We start from the raw sequence: 8,221 nt of genomic DNA on the forward strand, positions 1-8,221 counted from the left end.
AATTCCACACCAGTTTGTCAGGATATGACTGGATGAAACCGGAAATATCCGGTTTTGTTTTGGCTAACCCAATCCCAGATATAGCTACAGCCTGTGTGTTTGTGTTTTCTTGATATTATCAATGGACTTTATTGTTTTGAATGTTTTTTTTTAATCGTGGAATATTTTATTCTGAGCTTAGATACAGTAATTGGTTCCTCATGGAGACACTAGCTCTACACATGCGTATTTTCTAGGTAGAAAGCTAGAGGAACTGCGGCAAACAAACATGATATTTCTGTTTCTCAAGATGACATTTTATGCACTTGCCTAACCAAAAGACTTGGCTTTTCTCCAAAACCATTTTACTGTGAATTTCTCGGTCCATTTATACGAATTCCACACCACTTTGTCCGGATATGACTGGATGAAACCGGAAATATCCGGTTTTGTTTTGGCTAACTCAATCCCAGATATTGCTACAGCCTCTGTGTTTGTGTTTTCTAGATATTATCAATGGACTTTATTTTTTAGAACGTTTTTTATCAGGGAACATTTAATTTTGAACTTGGATACGCTAATTGTTTCCACATGGAGACACCAGCTCTACACATTCATATTTTCTAGGGAGAAAGTTAGAGGAACTGCGGCAAACAAACATCATATTTCTATTTGTCTAGATGACATTTTATGCACTTGTCCTACGAGAAGACTTTGCTTTTCTCCAAAACCTATTTTCTTGGTAGATTGCATACGAATTCCACACCACTTTGTCCGGATATGACTGGATGAAACCAGAAATATCCAGTTCTGTTTTGCCTAACTCAAGCTGAAATATTGTGAAAGCCACTGTTCTTGTGTATTCCTGATAATATCCACGGACTTTATTGTTTTGAATGTTTTTTTTTTCAGGGCTCATTTAATTTTGTGCTTGGAAACTCTAACTGGTTCCACATGGAGACACCAGCTCTACACATTTGTATTTTCTAGGGAGAAAGCTAGAGGAATTGCGGCAAACAAACATGATATTTCTGTTTGTCTAGATGACATTTTATGCACTTGCATAATGAGAAGACTTTGGTTTTCTCCAAAACCATTTGTAATGTGATTTTCTCGGTCCACTGCATACGAATTCCACACCAGCTTTTCTGGATATAACTGGATGAAACCGGAAGTATCTGGTTTGTTTTGGCTAACTCAATCCCAGATATTGCTACAGCCTCTGTGTGTGTGTTTTTGGATATTATCAATGGACTTTATTGTTTTGAATGTTTTTTATCGGGGAACATTTTATTTTGAGCTTGGATACAGTAATTGGTTCCACGTGGAGACACCAGTTCTACAAATTCGAATTTTCTAGGGAGAAAGCTAGAGGAACTTCAAAAAACAAATATGATATTTCTGTTTGTATCGATGACATTTTATGCACTTGCCAAATGAAAAGACTTTGCTTTTCTCCAAACCCATTTGTAATGTGATTTTCTCGGTCCATTGCATACGAATTCCACACCAGTTTGTCCGGATATGACTGGATGAATCCGCAAATATCCGTTTTTTTTTTAGCTAACTCAATCCCAGATATTGCTACAGCCTCTGTGTTTGTGTATTCCTGATATTATTCATGGTCTTTATATTTTTCAATGTTTTTTTTCAGGGAACATTTAATTTTGTGCTTGGAAACACTAATTGGTTCCACATGTAGACACCAGGTCTGCACATTCGTATTTTCTAGGGAGAAAGCTAGAGGAACTGCGGCAAACACACATGATATTTCTGTTTGTATAGATGACATTTGATGCACTTGCCTAACGAAAAGACTTTGCTTTTCTCCAAAACCATTTTACTGTGAATTTCTCGAACCATTGCATACGAATTCCACACCAGTTTGTCCGTATATTACTGGATGAAACCGTATATCCGGATTTGTGTTTGTGTTTTCTGGATATTATCAATGGACTTTAATTTTTATAATGTTTTTTATCGGGGAACATTTTATTTTGAGCTTGGATACAGTAATTGGTTCCACATGGTGACACCAGCTCTGCACATTCGTATTTTCTAGGGAGAAAGCTAGAGGAACTGCAGCAAACAAACATGATATTTCCGTTTGTATCATTGACATTTTATGCACTTGCCTAACGAGAAGACTTTGCTGTTCTCCAAAACCAGTTTTACTGTGATTTTCTTGGTCCATTGCATTCGAATTCCATAGCACTTTGTCCGGATATGAATGGATGAAACCAGAAATATTCAATTGTGTTTTGCCTAACTCAAGACGAAATATTGTGAAAGCCTCTGTGTTTGTATATTCCTGATAATATCCACGGACTTTATTGTTTTGAATGTTTTTTTTCAGGGAGCATTTAATTTTGTGCTTGGAAACTCTAACTGGTTCCACATTGAGACACCAGCTCTACACATTCGTATTTTCTCGGGAGAAAGCTAGAGGGACTGCGGCAAACAAACATGATATTTCTGTTTGTATCCATGACATTTTATGCACTTGCCTAACGAAAAGACTTTGCTTTTCTCCAAAACCATTTTTACTGTGATTTTCTCGTTCGTTGCATACAAATTCCACACCACTTTGTCCGGATTTGACTGGATGAAACCAGAAATATCCGGTTTTGTTTTGGCTAACTCAATCCCAGATATTGCTATTGCTTCTGTGTTTGTGTATTTCTCATGTTCTCCATGGACTTTATTGTTTTTAATGTTTTTTATCAGGGAACATTTAATTTTCAGATTGGAAACACTAATTGGTTGCACATGGAGACACCAGCTCTACATATTTGTATTTTCTAGGGAGAATGCTTGAGGAAGTGCGACAAACAAGCATGATATTTCTGTTTGTATAGATGACATTTTATCTAATTGCCTAATGAAAAGACTTTGCTTTTCTAAAAACCATTTGTACTGTGATTTTCTCGGTCCATTGCATACGAATTCCACACCAGGTTGTCCGGATATGAGTGGATGAAACCAGAAATATCTCGTTGGGTTTTGGCTACCTCAATCTGAAATATTGCTACAGACTCTGTGTTTGTGAATTCCTGATATTATCCATGGACTTTATATTTAGCAATGTTTTTTTCCAGGGAACATTTAATTTTGTGCTTGGAAACACTAATTGGTTCCACATGGAGACACCAGCTATACACATTCGTATTTTCTAGGGAGAAAGCTAGAGGAACTGCGGCAAACAAAAATGATATTTCTGTTTATATAGATGACATTTTATGCACTTGCCTAACGAAAAGACTTTGCTTTTCTCCAAAACCATTTTACTGCAAAATTTCTCGGTCCATTGCATATGAATTCCACACCACTTTGTCTGGATATGACTGGATGAAACCGGAAATATCCGGTTTTGTTTTGGCTAACACAATCCCAGATATTGTTACCGCCTCTGTGTTTGTGTATTCCTGATATTATCCACAGACTTTATTGTTTTGAATGTTCTTTATCAGGGAACATTTATTTCTGTACCGTAGAAACACTAATTGGTTCATCATGGAGACACCAGCTCTGCACATTCGTAATTTCTAGGGAGAAAGCTGGAGGAACTTCGGCAAACAAACATGATATTTCTGTTTGTATCCATGACATTTTATGCACTTGCCTAACGAAAAGACTTTGCTTTTCTCCAAAACCATTTTTACTGTGATTTTCTCGGTCCATTGCATACGAATTCCACACCAGTTTGTCCGGATATAACTGGATGAAACCGGAAATATCCGGTTTTGTTTTGGCTAACTCAATCCCAGAAATTGCTAAAGCCTCTGTGTTTCTGCATTCCTGATATTATACATGGATTTTATATTTTTCAATGTCTTTTTTTCAGGGAACATTTAATTTTGTACCATTGAAACACTAATTGGTTCATCATGGGGACACCAACTCCACACATTCGTATTTTCTAGGGAGAAAGCTAGAGGAACTGCGGCAAACAAAGATGATATTTCTGTTTGTATAGATGACATTTGATGCACTTGCCTAACGAAAAGACTTTGCTTTTCTCCAAAACCATTTGTACTGTGATTTTCTCGGTCCATTGCATACGAATTCCACACCACTTTGTCCGAATGTTACTGGATGGACCGGAAATATCTGGTTGTGTTTTCGCTAACTCAATACGAAATATTGCTACAGCCTCTGTTTGTGTATTCCTGATATTATCCGTGAACTTTATATTTTTCAATGTTTTTTTTTTCAGGGAACATTTGATTTTGTGCTTGGAAACACTAATTGGTTCCACATGGAGCCACCAGCTCTACACATTCGTATTATCCAGGGAGAAACCTAGAGGAACTGCTGCAAACACACATGATATTTCTGCTTGTATCCATGACATTTTATGCACTTGCCTAACGAAAAGACTTTGCTTTTCTCCAAAACCATTTGTACTGTGATTTTCTCGGTCCATTGCATACGAATAACACACCACTTTGTCCGGATATGACTGGATGAAACCGGAAATATCCGGTTTTGTTTTGTCTAACTCAATCCCAGATATTGTTACCGCCTCTATGTTTGTGTATTCCAGATATTACCCACAGACTTTATTTTGAATGTTCTTTATCAGGGAACATTTATTTTTGTACTGTAAAAACACTAATTGGTTCATCATGGGGACACCAGCTCTACACATTCGTATTTTCTAGGGAGAATGCTAGAGGAACTGCGGCAAACAAAAGTGATATTTCTGTTTGTATAGATGACATTTTATGCACTTGCCTAAAGAAAAGACTTTGTTTTTCTCCAAAACCATATTTACTATCATTTTCTCTGTCCATTGCATACAAATTCCACACCACTTTGTCCCAATATGACTGGATGAAACCAGGAATATCTGGTTGTGTTTTGGCTAACTCAATCCCAGATATTGCTGCAGCCTCTGTGTTTGTGCATTCCTGATATTATCCACAGACTTTATTGTTTTGAATGTTTATTATCAGGGAACATTTAATTTTGTACTGTTGAAACACTAATTGTTTCCACATGGAGACACCAGCTCTACACAATCGTAATTTCTTTTTTTTTATTAAACTTTTATTTAATGAATATAAATTTCCAAAGTACAGCTCATGGGTTACAATGGCTTCCCTCTCCCAAAACTTCCCTCCCACCGACAACCGTTTCCTTTTCCGCTCCCTCTCGCCTTCCAATCACATCATGATTCATTTTCAATTCTCTTTATATACAAAAGATTAGTTTAGTATAAATTAGGTAACGATTTCAACAGTTTGCCCCCATATAGCAACGCAAAGTGAAAAAAAATACTGTTGGAGTACTAGTTATAGCATTAAATAAGGGTGTACAGCACATTAAAGGCAGAGATCCTACATAATATTTTTTTAAAAATTAATTAATTTTCTATGCCATTTCCAATTTAACACCAGGTTTTTTTTTCATTTCCAATTATCTTTATATACAGAAGATCAATTCAGTATATAATGAGTAAAGATCTCATCAGTTTGTACCCATGCAGAAACACAAAGTGTAAAACTACTGTTTCAGTACTAGTTATAGCATCACTGCACATTAGACAGCACATTAAGGACAGATCCCACATGGGATGTAAGTACACAGTGATTCCTGATGCTGACTTAACAATTTGACACTCTTGATCATGGCGACAGTAATTGCATTCGTAATTTCTACGGAGAAAGCTATGGGAATTGCGGCAAAAAAACATGATGTTTCTGTTTCTATAGCTGACATTTTATGCACTTGCCTAACGAAAATACTTGCTTTTCTCCAAAACCATTGGTACTGTGATTTTCTCGGTCCATTGCTTACAAATTCCACACCACTTCGTCCGGATATGACTGGATGAAAACAGAAATATCTGGTTGTGTTTTGGTTACCTCAATCCGAAATATTGCTACAGCCTCTGTGTTTGTGTATTCCTGATATTATCCACGGACTTTATTTTTTTTTGAATGTTTTTTTTTTCAGGGAACATTTAATTTTGTGCTTGGAAACACTAATTGGTACACATGGAGACACAAGCTCTACATATTCATATTTTCTAGGGAGAAAGCTAGAGGGACTGTGGCAAACAAACATGATATTTCTGTTTGTATCGATGACATTTTATGCACTTGCCTAAAGAAAAAAAAACTTTGCTTTTTTCCAAAACCATTTTTACTGTGATTTTCTCGGTTCGTTGCATACAAATTCCACACCAGTTTGTCCGGATATGACTGGATGAAACCAGCAATATCCGGTTCTGTTTTGGCTAACTCAATCCCAGATATTGCTATAGCTTCTGTGTTTGTGTATTTCTCATGTTCTCCATGGACTTTATTGTTTTTAATGTTTTTTATCAGGGAACATTTAATTTTCTGATTGGAAACACTAACTGGTTGCACATGGAGACACCAGCTCTACATATTTGTATTTTCTAGGGAGAATGCTAGAAGAACTGTGACAAAGAAGCATGATATTTCTGTTTGTATAGATGACATTTTATCTAATTGCCTAATGAAAAGAATTTGCTTTTCTCCAAAACCATTTTTACTGTGATTTTCTCGGTCCATTGCATACGAATTCCACACCAGGTTGTCCGGATATGACTGGATGAAACAGAAATATCTCATTGTGTTTTAGCTACCTGAATCCGAAATATTGCTACAGCCTCTGTGTTTGTGAATTCCTGATATTATCCTGGACTTTATATTTAGCAATGTTCTTTTCCAGGGAACATTTAATTTTGTGCTTGGAAACACTAATTGGTTCCACATGGAGACACCAGCTCTACACATTCATATTTTCTAGGGAGAAAGCTAGAGGAACTGCGGCAAACAAACATGATATTTCTGTTTATATAGATGACATTTTATGCACTTGCCTAAAGAAAAGACTTTGCTTTTCTCCAAAACCATTTTACTGTGATTTTCTCAGTCCATTTCATACAAATTCTACACCAGTTTGTCCTGATATGACTGGATGAAACCAGCAATATCTGGTTGGTTTTGGCTAACTCAATCCCAGATATTGTTACCATCTCTGTGTTTGTGTATTCCTGATATTATCCACAGACTTTATTGTTTTGAATGTTCTTTATCAGGGAACATTTAATTTTGTGCTGTGAAACACTAATTGTTTCCACATGGAGACACCAGCTATACAAATTCGTATTTTCTAGGGAGAAAGCTAGAGGAACTTCGGCAAACAAACATGATATTTCTTTTTGTATCCATGACACTTTATGCACTTGCTTAACAAAAACACTTTGCTTTTCTCCAAAACCATTTTCACTGTGATTTTCTCGGTCCATTGCATACGAATTCCACACGACTTTTTCCAGATATGACTGGATGAAACAGAAATATCTCATTGTGTTTTAGCTACCTGAATCCGAAATATTGCTACAGCCTCTGTGTTTGTGAATTCCTGATATTATCCTGGACTTTATATTTAGCAATGTTTTTTCCAGGGAACATTAAATTTTGTGCTTGGAAACACTAATTGGTTCCACATGGAGACACCAGCTCTACACATTCGTATTTTCTAGGGAGAAAGCTAGAGGAACTGCGGCAAACAAACATGATATTTCTGTTTGTATCCATGACATTTTATGCACTTGCCTAACGAAAAGACTTTGCTTTTCTCCAAAACCATATTTACTATCATTTTTTCGGTCCATTGCATATGAATTGCACACCAGTTTGTCCGGATATGACTGGATGGAACCGGAAATATCTGGTTGTGTTTTGCCTAACTCAATCCCAGATATTGCTACAACCTCTGTGTTTTTGTATTCCTGATATTATCCACAGACTTTATTGTTTTGAATGTTTATTATCAGGGAACATTTAATTTTGTACTATTCAAACACTAATTGTTTCCACATGGAGACACCAGCTCTACACAATCGTAATTTCTTTTTTTTTATTAAACTTTTATTTAATGAATATAAATTTCCAAAGTACAGCTCATGGGTTACAATGGCTTCCCTCTCCCAAAACTTCCCTCCCACCAACAACCGTTTCCTTTTCCGCTCCCTCTCGCCTTCCAATCACATCATGATTCATTTTCAATTCTCTTTATATACAAAAGATTAGTTTAATATAAATTAGGAAACGATTTCAACAGTTTGCCCCCATATAGCAATGCAAAATGGAAAAAAATATACTGTTGGAGTACTAGTTATAGCATTAAATAAGGGTGTACAGCACATTAAAGGCAGAGATCCTACATAATATTTTTTTAAAAATTAATTAATTTTCTATGC

This window comes from Lepus europaeus, unplaced genomic scaffold (genome assembly GCF_033115175.1).
Source record: "Lepus europaeus isolate LE1 unplaced genomic scaffold, mLepTim1.pri SCAFFOLD_60, whole genome shotgun sequence".
Taxonomy (NCBI): Eukaryota; Metazoa; Chordata; class Mammalia; order Lagomorpha; family Leporidae; genus Lepus; species Lepus europaeus.